Raw genomic sequence first — 13,412 nt, forward strand, 5'->3', positions numbered from 1 at the left:
GCAGAAATTCAGAAACCCTAGTTCATCAAATAAATTGGGGAAAAACTCCTACACATGCTAGCATCCATGAATCTACCACCAATCAAGCTACCAAGCTTACTTTAACCATGATTGAAAGAGAAAGTTAGAGAGATATCATCCTCTTACCTTGATTAGAAGTCCCTAAGAGCAGCCCCAAGCTTTCTCTTCCCAAATTTCCACCACCAATCACTAGATAATCACTCAAGAGTAGGTTTAATCGGTTTACTTTGTGGATTTTCTCACTAAGTTGTTGGATTTGAAGGTGAAATGAAGAAATCTTCCTTGGTGTTTTCTCCAAGCTAAGTTCGGCCAGCACCAGCAGAAATGAGGAAGAATTGGCTAAGTGTTAAGGTTATATGGATGGAGTTTGTCTTGGTAAGAAGCCATGAGGTGGTGACAAGTGTCACCACCACCACCCTTTCTTTTTTTCTCTTTCTTTCTTGCCTTTCTTAGCCACCAATTTTCGGTCAACATGCTGCCAAGAGAGAAGATATTATGTGCAAAAGTCAACAACTTGTTGGGTAAAAAAAAAAATGGTGGTCAAGCGGTGCGTTCAATCGGTAATGCGCGGGACCCGCCGGTTCGCGCCGTTTTTCTTAAAAACTCACGTACTAGGGTTTTTACCTCCCATTCACTAACCTTATATCATTGCTACTACTCACATATTATTTCTCACTTAAGAGTCACTTTTAATCATCAAATTGATCCTTGGCCAGTACCGAAAATTCATCCGGCGGAAAATCGCAAAAACCCTAATTTTGCTCAAAACTTGAAACCAAAGCGTAAAACCTTATTTTCTAGGTTTATTTACACTTAGTGTGATATAATGAGGTAGGGGTCTTAATAAATAATAATTTTCGAATAAAAGGCATTTTTGAGGGAAAATGTAGGAAATTTGCGGGTCCTCACATCCTCTCCCCCTTAAAAGAATTTCGACCTCGAAATTCATACCTTTTGTCGCGAACAGGCCAGGATACTTTTCTTGCATATCCGTTTCTAGCTCCCAAGTTGCTTCTTCCACTTCATGATGCTTCCATAGTACCTTTACTAAAGGAATCTGCTTGTTTCTCAAGTCCTTCACCTTTCGATCCAGTATTTGAATAGGTCGTTCTTCATAGGTTAAAGACTCGTCAAGTTCAACATCTTCGGGTGGCAAAATGTGAGTCGGATCCGGATGGTATTTCTTAAGCAAAGAGACGTGGAAGACATCGTGGATCCTAGACAAGTTAGCTGGTAACTCAAGTCGATAAGCCACCTTTCCTATTCGCTGAAGCACCTTGAAAGGTCCTATATATCGTGGTTGCAACTTTTTCCCTTTTCCGGATCTAATCTTTCCCTTCAATGGTGTGATCCAAAGAAACACCTTATCTCCTATTTCAAACTCCAAGTCTTTCCTCCTATGATCGGCATAGCTCTTCTGACGGCTTTGGGCGGTTTGAAGTCTCTGGCGAATCACTTTCACCTTTTCATAGGCTTCCTCAACCCATGGTATAGTAGCCGGATCTATGACTTTCTCTCCCCTACTTCATCCCAATGAATTGGAGATCGACACCGTCGTCCATACAAAGCTTCATATGGAGCCATTTGAATAGAGGAATGGTAACTATTGTTATACGCGAATTCAACCAAAGTCAAGTATTGGCTCCAACTTCCTTTAAAATCCACAATACAGGCTCTCAACATATCCTCAAGGGTTTGAATAGTTCTCTCAGATTGTCCATCAGTTTGCGGGTGATACGCTGTGCTATAACTCAGCTTAGTTCCTAGAGCCTCTTGTAATTTCTGCCAGAATCGGGATACAAACCTAGGGTCTCTATCAGATACAATGCTTACTGGTACCCCATGTAGTCTCACTACCTCATCCATATAAATTTTAGCAAGTTTCTCCAAAGGATATTTCATATTTATTGGCAAGAAATGTGCAGTCTTAGTCAATCGATCCACTATTACCCAAATGGCATCATGCCCCTTTTGTGTTCGTGGCAATCCTGACACAAAATCCATCGTTATGTGCTCCCACTTCCACTCAGGGATCTCTAAAGGCTGTAACAAACCTGACGGCTTTTGATGCTCAGCTTTTACCTGTTGGCACGTAAGACATTTTTGCACAAACTGGGCAATCTCCGCCTTCATTTTCTCCCACCAATACAGATTCCTAAGATCTTGGTACATTTTATTATTCCCTGGGTGCACCGTATACCTAGAGCAATGTGATTCCTCTAAAATCTCCCTTTTCAATTCCTCATCCCTAGGTACCACGACACGATTTCGAAACTTTAAAATTCCATCAGGGCTTAGATTAAAATTAGGTAACTCCCCTTTCTTCACTCTCTCTACCCACTTCTGCACTATTGGATCCTTCACTTGGCCCTCTTTGATTCGTTCCATCAATGCCGATTTCGCCTCAATATTTCCAAAAACCACCTTTTTCGGTTCCAAACGAGGTTTCCACTCACATAGATCTTCCAATAGGCTCCACTCTCTCACTATAGAACTTGCTAGTTGAGCCTTCCGGCTTAAAGCATCTGCTACAACGTTGGCCTTTCCAGGATGATAGTTAATTGTACAGTCATAATCTTCTAAGAACTCTACCCACCGACGTTGTCTTAGATTTAACTCCTTCTGAGAAAACAGATACTTAAGGCTCTTATGATCCGTATAAACCTCGAAAGTTACACCATAGAGATAATGTCGCCATTTCTTCAAAGCGAACACTACAGCTGCAAGTTCCAAGTCATGGGTCGGGTAATTTTGCTCATGAGTTTTTAACTTTCGGGATGCGTAGGCAATCACATTCCTATTCTGCATCAACACGCACCCTAGCCCTTCTTTTGAAGCATCGGTATAAACCGTATAACTATCCTTTCCACTGGGCAAAGCTAAAACTGGAGCCATAGTCAGTTGTTTCTTAAGCTCTTGAAAGCTACTTTCACACTTAACATCCCAAATATATTTTCCTTGTTTCTTGGTCAGGTTAGTCAAGGGTCCTGCAATTCTCGAGAAATTCTTTATAAATCTGCGGTAGTATCCTGCTAAACCTAGAAAACTTCGCACCTCGGTGGGATTTTCTGGCCGCTTCCACTTAGCCACAGCTTCCACTTTCGCCGGGTCTACAGCAAGGCCATCTTTTGAAATTATATGACCTAAAAACGCCACCTCTTCCAACCAAAATTCACACTTACTGAACTTAGCAAATAGTTGGCGCTCTCTTAGGGTTTGCAATACTATCCGCAAATGTTGTTCATGCTCCTCCCTTGACATCGAATACACCAAGATGTCATCAATGAACACCACTACAAACCTATCCAAGTAAGGTTTGAACACTCGATGCATCAGATCCATGAATGCTGCTGGGGCATTGGTTAAACCAAAAGGCATCACTGCGAACTCAAAATGCCCATATCGAGTATTAAACGCTGTTTTTGGCACATCCTCCTTCCTAACTCTCAATTGATAATACCCTTGTCGCAGGTCCAACTTGGAAAACACTACAGCCCCTTGTAACTGATCAAATAACTCATCTATGTGGGGCAAAGGATATTTATTCTTAATCGTTACGGCATTCAGCCCTCGATAGTCAATACACAACCTCAAACTTCCGTCTTTCTTTTTAACAAATAACACTGGAGCTCCCCACGGCGACTCGCTCTCATGTATGAACCCCCGTTCTAGCAAGTCCTGTAATTGCACCTTTAATTCCTTAAGCTCAGCAGGTGCCATACGATAAGGAGTTTTAGAAATGGGAGTGGTTCCGGGTACTAAATCAACCTTAAATTCAATCTCCCTTTCGGGTGGCAAAGACCCCAATTCTTCCGGAAATACGTCCGGGTATTCACTGATTACTGGCATGTCTTCCAACTTAGTCTTTTCACCCGGAGTGTTAATTAGGAAAGCTAGGTAACCACGAGCCCCACGACTAAGCAACTTCCTAGCCCTTATACCCGAAATAAGTGCAGAAGAGGCTATCATACCCCTCACATCAAGCTTTAGGGTTGCCTCTCCTGGTATACCAAATTCGACCACTTTCATCTTACAATCTACCCGAGCATGATAGTGAGCTAGCCAATCCATACCTAGGATAACATCATACCCCTTAATGGCTAGACTAATAAGGTCCACTACCAATTTCCGTTCGCCAATCCAAATATCACAATTCCTATACACCTCATTCGCAAGCAAAATTTGATTACCTGTAGGTGTTCTTACCTCTAAGTCATAAGGTAACCTTTCAACTTTCGAGTCAATTCCAAGCATAAATGCAGGATTAACAAAAGAGTGAGTAGCACCGGGGTCTATTAAAATTCTAGCTAACCGGTGAAAAACAGGGATTGTACCTTCTACCACCCTGGTTGGTTCAGGCACAGTTGTTTGATCTAGCGAGTACACTCTGGCCGGTACCCTCGACCTGGCCCCTCCAGCAGTAGTCGGCTTTGGGTTTGACCTGGCAGTCGACTGAGTGTCATTGATTAGCGGACAATTGACCATCTGATGATCCGCACTTCCGCACCTCAAACACTTCCGAGCCTTTCTCCAGCACTCGTCCTCAGTGTGGTTCGATTTTCCACAATACCCACATGTCACTCGAGGAGTGGAGGTTTGACCTCCCTGAGTAAAACCTCTACCTTGACCTCTACCGCCTTGGCCTCCCCTCTGGGCATTCCCTCTCGGAGCACTACCCCTAAACGTGTTCGAAAATCGTCCACCTCCAGCTCCACGACCGGATTTAGCAGGTGGCATGCTCCGCTCGCCTCGTACCGACCCTTGGGCTCCACTAGGTGCCCCTTTCCGCTTAGCGTGGAAATTCCTCACTTGCGTCCTAGCAGTTTCTATCCTTAAAGCCTTCTCCAGAACCTCCGTGAAAGTATTGATTTGGACCGCTGCTAAGGCTTCTTGTAATTCCACATTTAACCCTTGTATAAACCTTCGTACTTTCCTTGGTTCCGTAGCAATCAATTCGGGAGCGAATTTAGACAATTTGGTAAACTGAGTCTCATACTCAGTTACACTCATCAGTCCCTGACGGAGTTTAATGAATTCGTCCTCTCTCTTCTCCTGGACAATGGGTGGAAGGTATTTTTCGTTGAAGTCCCGTACAAAGTTTAGCCAAGTCCAGGCAGTTTCTTCTCTCTCCCACTTGGCCCTCACTACATTCCACCAAGCCCTAGCTGGCCCTTCAAATTGGAATACGGCAAATTGGACTTGTCTCTCCTCAGTGTAGTTTAGGGCAGCAAAGATATTTACCATGGCCTCCAGCCATTTCTCAGCCTCATACGGGTCTGGTCCTCCTAAGAATTTGGGTGGAGAGAACTTCTGGAATCTCTCCAAGGCTCTATCTTGCCCTGAATCAGGGTCTCTAGGTTGATTTACAGAACCTTGACCCTGTTGTTCCACCAACCGAGTCAAAATATTAGTCATCTGTTGGATGGCAGTGGCCACCTGATCTCCCCCGGCAGTCTGGGGTTCAGGTTGCTGTTCAACCGCTGCCTCCCTCTCCTCTATCGGTTCAGGCACCGGTTCCTGTACTTGCTCACCCTCACGGCCTCGCTTAGAACCGCGTTCTCGATTAGTTTTCTTGGTCCGACTCCTTTTATCTTCCATGTTGAGAGTCAACCAACTATACGCATATAAACAAAATAAGGTACGGCTCGTATAACACGTTGCAACAGAATAAATAGAGGCAATCGAGCATGTAATAAACAAGCACTTTATACATATAACAACCAAGCCATATATACAGCCAACAAGTCACGTAGTCAGAGGCTATGACAGCCAAGGAACATAGAACAAAAGATATTTACATCCACCAGGACACGTCTAAAACAAAACCAAAAGAAGACATGTCGTCCCACTATGTTCCTAATTAGCCCACAAAACTCCTAAAACCTCCATCCTAACAAGTGGTCTGGCTAGACGCCGACCCAACTGACTCCGAGGACGCGCTCGGCTCCTCCTCCATGTCCTCCTCAGGATCCTCCTCAGGGCCACCGGGAGCGGCAGGAGCTACAGGGGCTTGGCCCTCCTCGGCCAAGTCCTGCATCACATCCTCTACAAGTGCCTCGCACTCAGTCAGGATGTGGTCGGTCCGGTCTCGTATGTGTCCAACTATGTGCATCAAACGTCCAGTCACCGCATGAGCCTGATCACGGTAAGCATCAGACTGCTGCTGCTCTGCCAGAACTGCGGCCTCCAACTCGCGTATCCGAGCTCCCTGATCTAGGAGAGTGGCCTGGAGACGCTCTATCTCCGCAAAGCACCTACGATTGGTGCTACCCAATCGTCTCCGATCGTCATCTATAGCAAGCACTACTCGGTCAGGGTAAGAGTAGGTCTTCCAGCAATCGCAGCGCCAGATCTTGCGCGCTGGGGACCACCGCTGCACTGGCCCGCCGGGAACCTCCTGGTATGTGATCACGCGACATACAGGGCCCGCTAGATATGGCTCGACCACGGGAGCGTCAGTAGGTGCGTCAGTAGGCACCTCAGGCACCTCAGACACCTCAGGCACCTCAGTAGGTATCTCGGTCGGTATGTCAGTAGGTGCAGGCTGGGACGGTCCAGCACCCCCAGAAGAGTCAGTGTCTGCCATCACCTAAGTTTGCAAATAACATTGCAAAGGTAAGTACACATCAAGCACAAAACAAGGCTAAGGCTAAACGCGATAATAAAACCCTAGCCTATCAAGTCAAGCACTCAATCTATCCAGATCAATTCAAGCCTAAGCTCTGATACCACCTGTGACGACCCCACCTCTCCCTAAGGCGTACCAAAGGGTTCGGCGGACCGTCTGCCCAGCTCTCGCCAGGACTCACTCACTATCTCAATCGAATCATATATACACAACCATGCACCATAAATAATATTCACGATTCAAACTTATAATTTACATTGATAGGAATCAGGTACAAAGTCTTAATACACCAACTAGTACAAAACGTATACGATCCTAGTACAACATGTTTCGTTCGAGGAAAAACGCGAGTACAAGACCAAAAGTCAAAAGTCAAAACAAAAGGCTACACTAGTCTTTTACAAGTCTCTCGCGTCACCCGTACCCCTGTAAGGAAAACAAACTAATGGGGTGAGCCAAAGCTCAGTGAAGTTCCCAAATATCAAATTGGTCAGCAACCAAGTTATAGCAAAATAAAAGTGAAATGGCGAGCAAACAAGTCAAATAAAGGAAATAGTACTTCAGCTAGTCAAGTAGTATTAGATGCACATTCACATATAAGGATACGGTATTCATGTTACGGCTCCATTCCAGCTTGGTCAAGTGGTAGTTGACACTCCGTCAACTTTCAAGTAATTTCAAGTCCAAATAAACTCCACTACACGCCAATTTCCGTCCACCGATCAACCCCCTATTCCGGGCCCGCACGCCATATAAACATGGGTGGTAATACTCGAGTATACCGTTAGTCGAGGAGATAACACTCCACTCGACATTACAAGTGACCCAGGGTTTGTTATCTAATCGACCAGGCCCTTGCCGGCTGTGACGCCCCCACTTCTCCCTAAGGCGAACCAAAGGGTATCCGCGGGACGCCTGCCCAGCTCTCGCCGGGACTCACTACAATCGATCATTCAAAAGCTCGAAATACTTTAAGTAACCTCAATACATAATTAAAGTACTTCGAATATCTCACACTTACAATTATGCAGCTGTCAAGCTTAAATACAACCCAATGGAAAAGGGGTACTATAGCCATCCGTTATAATATAACTTAAAGTCTTCAAAAGAAAACAATCTAGTACTACTCACGAGCACCCTTGGTCTCGAACCCTGTAAAAGAAATCCACAACGTGGTATGAGCTACACAGCCCAGTGAGGTTCCAAGACACTCTAACAGTTCAAATAAATCAAATAAGTTGGGCATATCATACGCATGGTTCAAGGTTACACAATGGCATGTTATCATGAGGCAATAATCATTGTACAGGTAATTTGAGCATATCATAGGTATGGCACGTTTTCATAAAACGGTTATCATTATGTAAAATAAACACACATTGAAGGATACGGTGTTCCAGTGGAACTCTGTCGGTCATCTGCACCTTATGACTTCCGGATCCCCTCGGTTTGACTGGCCATCACCTTATCCCTCCAGTGGTAATACTCGAGTATACCGAAACGGTTGTCCAGGGTTCCAACCTACCCGACCGAGCCCAGTCCTGGCTCGAGTAGGTCAGTAACCGAGGCAGGGCCCAAGTTCAGCTTAGAGCTTACAACATGCACAAGTAATCAAGTAATTCGGCAAAAGGTAAAATTCATCATTTGAGTAGGTCGAGTGAGGTAAAGTACACACTCGCCTAACAATGATGGACAACTTCATATAACATGCGATTCATGATAATCAAGTGATCAAGTAAGTTGGTGATCACGTAAGCAGATAATCAAGTAAGCAAGTAGCCGAATGGATTAGAAAACGGTAAGTAAACACGGTAAACGGTAAACGGTGGTAATTACGGTTAATTGGCAGACATATGTCATTTTAATAGGCCACCATTGGCCGATTTTCACTTTTTCCACATAAGGGTCGAGGAGATTCACTCCAACCGACTTATGCTGTCATAGCATAATTAATCATTTAAACACATCATGTAGATATGCTCTCCAAACATTTCATATCTAGTATTTCAAGTAATCACATAAATATGCTCTTTAAGCATTTCATATCGAATAGTTCAAATATACATATTTCAGGTATTTCATGTCGAGTAATTCAAGTATACCTTATTCAGATATGCATGAGTGTGGTAAATACTTAACATATAGCACTTAACACTTAATAATCATGGGTTATGCATGTCATAGACTTATTCCAATTACGTATTCCTATATGGAACACTCACCTATAGCAACAAGAGAGTAATACTCAAACAAGTGTCTAGGCGTCCACTTCGAGTTCTTCTTGAAGGTCCCCTTGAGCGCCTGAGCAAATAACCATTAACTATTATACACTATCACTTAGAACTCCTACTTATCAAAGAAGGTTGTACAATCTAAAGGGAATTCATGAATTGGGCCTTAATTATTAATAATCGAGGCTCAAGAGTAAAGTTTTAAAGTCTAAAGAAAGAGACTAACATTTTTCATGAAATCGAGTTCAAAATGTTCAATCGGTATCGAGAAAAGAAGGCAAGTTTCCAAAATCTCATTTCTAAGAAATTGTCAAATTTTAGCTTTGGGTGTCAATTCTAGAAAAATCGTATCTTGCACTACGTAGGTCCAAAATTGGAAAGCTTGATACCATTGGAAACTACATTCCGAGTACTACAAGTTTCTAGAAGACACTTTTCCATGATTCGAAATGGAAGGTATTCAAAAGTTGGATCAAAGTTACTGCTGTAGAATACTAAGACAGTTTCAAGGTTGGTTTTTGGCCAATTTTGGAAATTCAGTAAAATTCACTTGTTTTGAACTAACCTTTGAAATTTGGAAATCAAATAGTGTTGCAATCCAAGAGTATAACAAAACAAGCGGATTGAGAAACGGAGTTTCGAGCACCAAGATATAGTAGCCCCAAGTTGAGGAAGATTCAAGACTGAAGAAGAATTTCCAGTTTTGAACCTCCAACACTAGAAATTTAATTGGGTATCGAAACGAACTTGGATTGGTACCAAAATTGGCAGTATTTTACTCCCATATGAAAGGTACCACTCTATCAAATTTCAGGGAAAAATACTTTCGGTAAGATAGTTAATTAGTCAACCAAAGTTCAGGAAAATTATAAGGCAATCTGCCTTGAGACTTTCATTACCCAATTCAAAACGTCTAATCAAGCAAACTATACAATCATGGTTCATTTGTGAAATAAAGGCCTAAGAAACATCCATAATGCCTTTGGTAAGTGTTTAGTATCAAGAACATCAATTAACAAGTTCACTCCAATATCTTGTTCCAAACCAGTCCAACATTAGGGTTTTTCCAAAACAGAGCAGTCCACTTGTTTCAGTCACAACTCAGTCAATTTAACTCGAAATAGAGCATGGCTTACGCCGTTGGAAAATACGTTCATAGGGGTAAAATATCACAGAAGAAATCATTTCCAAATTCGGCACCAATCTGGTTCAAAATCGGGCATCAAGTTGCTGCCTGAACACTTCATTCCAGATGAACAGAGCAACAGGACAGCGAACTTAAAACATTTGGTTCGGCTTGCTCACAAAGAATCAGAACGTGCATTATATACCAAATTAAAGCCAGGAATGTCTAGTTTCCAACGCCACCAACGGCACATGATTTCGACATCCGAGGACAGAGTTATAGCCAAAATACTACCACTGGTCAGAATCATACGCGAACAGTTTTCCAGATTGCTAGTTTCTCAAGAAAAATTCATTTGCTCAATCAAACCTCAATATTTTCCAATGAAATTTTTCACACATCTAATACATCCTATAAACATCTAATTCAAGCCATTAAACCATTAAAAATTGGCCTGGAAATGGCCGAACATGGCAGGGGCAAAATCGGAAGTTTTTGCTTCTTACACCCAATGAAGTTTCTACTAATTACCCACCACTAATGCATCATTATAACCACTAAACCAACAATATAATCACCATCAATCATCACATCAGCAACAATAACCCAAGTGTGGGAATTCCAAGAGCCCACTATCACATTTTTACACCATACACAAGCTAACCAAATGCATGCATGAACTTAACAAGGTAAGATAGCTTCCAAACTTCAAGTTTTCAAGAGTGGATCATCACTTACTTTGGGTTGATGTTCAGCAGAATTTTCGGCCCTCTATTACCCCAGAAAAACCGTGATTTCCAGCCCTTGTTTGCAGCTCAAAATGATCCTCAAGTGTCAAGCTAGGTGTGGTGCAAGTTTGGTTAATTTTGGAGATGATTTGGAGTGGTTTTGAATGAGATTAGTGAGCAGAAATTTTGTTGCAAATGAGTTAGAGAGAGGAGGGAGCTGGCCGGCTGTTTGAAGCTCAAGAGAGAGAGAGAGTGATCAGATTTTAGCTTCCAAGAGAAGACATTAACTTGTGGCCTCAAGTCACCCATTAGTCAACTCACATTAGGGTGCGTTTGGCGCGATTAGGGCTCGATTTTCTCGCGCGTTTGGTTCACTAGTGCACTAAACCTCCAATGTATTTATATTCATGTAGATAATATTCACTCTTAATTGTCCCGAAATAAAGGTCTAAAGTCCCTCAAATAAAGTCGCGCGTGTGAAAACGCGTACCGTCAATTTTTTACGCTATAACGCGAAACCTCCGGGAAATTCTTATAACGATAGTACTAATAACTATCACTTGAGTATTTAAACATTAAAATACCGAATTTAGGTCCATTATACATGTCTCCAATATTCCAAACTTATTGTACTCTCAAGCGGATAAAATCTTCAAGCACTATTCACTGTTTTTACTAAACGCGCTCCAGGAAATTAATTCATGAAATGAGTTACTTTAAAAATATAACGAAGTTATATTACCATGTATTTAGGTCTAATAAGACTAGAAAATATTCCTCGAGGCAAATATCCAATTAAATAATTTATTAAGCCACAAATTAGGCTAAAAAAAATAATAGTTTTTACGAGTCCTCACAGGCTCGACTTGATTAACTAGCCACAGGGTTTCTGGAATTCCAGGCAAGATACAATTCAAGTACATGTACAACAAGTCAAGTATGATCAATAGCAAGAACAGGTCATATTAGGGCAAGTGCGATAAAGTACACCCTTGCCCTTTCATTCATTGTCATGTAATCACGCAAGTCAAGTAGGGAGTACACATATCAATTAAAATCGGATATTTGGAAGCACTCACCACAATAGTGCTTCTAGTTTTCGCGTCGAGGTGGTACTCCGGGTTGGGAGTCCAAATCTGCGATAAAACTTTACTTGAGAACTTTGAAATCAACCAAGGTTCGAAACTTAAGCGTTTCGTTCAATAAGAATCAAGAAATTGAAATTCACTGGAGAAGAGTCGTGAAATAGTTGCTCGCTCTTTAAACTGAAAAATTTGATAATATTTTTGCTTGAAGATGACTCTTGAGTCAAAAGTGCAAGTAAAACGGTTTCGTAGTGATTCATATCGTTTTCCTAAGGGTACAAGTTCGGCCAAGTCCTAACATATAACCCTTGATAAACAAGTGACAAAGGTCCTCGATAGATCAAGTGATAATCACTTAACCTTCACTCAAATCGCAAAGATGGTTTTCTAGACCTCGAGTAAAAATTTGGGCAGCATGCCCTTTGTGTTTACCTAATTTCCAGCCATTTAGGCTTCATTATTTTTCTTCAACAACATCCCAACATCATACAAATAAGCAATTTATGTCAAGAGCCGTTCCATAGGCTCACAATATCATAACAACAAGAATCGCATCAAGTACAAGTGCAGAAACGCAATGTAGTTCAAGACAGATTTGACGTACAAATGCGGTAATACCATACCTGAGGCTACGCTTATCGGATTAAAATGAAACCTACGCCGTTTCGAAGCTAAGACACAGAGCTAAAACATTCATGAAGGTCACATAGTCCATTTCCTAATGTAACTTAGTCAAAATCTCAGATTACTAAACCAGAAACCAATTCACCGGCAGTTTAAACGCATTATGCTGTAACGGACCTAACTCAGTGTACACAAGTCCGAATCAGGTTTTCTTTGAGGCATTTTAAAGCTACTTCAGAACACTACAACTTTTATGTTTTGGCCCAGAGCTAAATCAGAATGGATCCTGGTCAAAAATCGTGATAAACTGGACTGAACTGAAGAAACGGACTGCTGGGAAATTCTTAAAACAGTAGGGGTATTTTGGACTTTTCACGTCCTACGTTGCTCCGATTGAGCTGAAATTTTACAGGCACTTATAAAACACCATTCTCTACAACTTTCCTTCTTTGACCAAAGGCCAATTCGGCCTCTAACATATAGGTACAATTTCGGACAGAATGCTTGGGAAATTTTCCAGAAATCTGGAATTTTTAGCTCTAAGTGTAATTTCCTCAAATTTCTGGTTCTAATCACCACTAAACAACCTTATATAACTTTAATTGCAACATTCATGCATCATACTTCAACTTGAGCAGAAATTCAGAAACCCTAGTTCATCAAATAAATTGGGGAAAAACTCCTACACATGCTAGCATCCATGAATCTACCACCAATCAAGCTACCAAGCTTACTTTAACCATGATTGAAAGAGAAAGTTAGAGAGATATCATCCTCTTACCTTGATTAGAAGTCCCTAAGAGCAGCCCCAAGCCTTCTCTTCCCAAATTTCCACCACCAATCACTAGATAATCACTCAAGAGTAGGTTTAATCGGTTTACTTTGTGGATTTTCTCACTAAGTTGTTGGATTTGAAGGTGAAATGAAGAAATCTTCCTTGGTGTTTTCTCCAAGCTAAGTTCGGCCAGC

At 42.0% G+C, this 13,412-nt stretch overlaps 1 long non-coding RNA gene across 1 annotated transcript; it reads right to left on the reverse strand.

The window, feature by feature from the left end:
• Window positions 1-7,598: 7,598 nt before the first annotated feature.
• LOC140021334 (uncharacterized) lies at window positions 7,599-10,891 on the reverse strand. The gene is made up of 2 exons (XR_011825138.1): window positions 10,745-10,891; window positions 7,599-8,950 (listed from the first exon to the last, which is right to left on the reverse strand). It is a non-coding gene; the product is annotated as an uncharacterized lncRNA (long non-coding RNA).
• Between the last annotated feature and the right edge of the window lie 2,521 nt (window positions 10,892-13,412).

This window comes from Coffea arabica, chromosome 1e (assembly GCF_036785885.1).
Source record: "Coffea arabica cultivar ET-39 chromosome 1e, Coffea Arabica ET-39 HiFi, whole genome shotgun sequence".
NCBI lineage: Eukaryota > Viridiplantae > Streptophyta > Magnoliopsida > Gentianales > Rubiaceae > Coffea > Coffea arabica.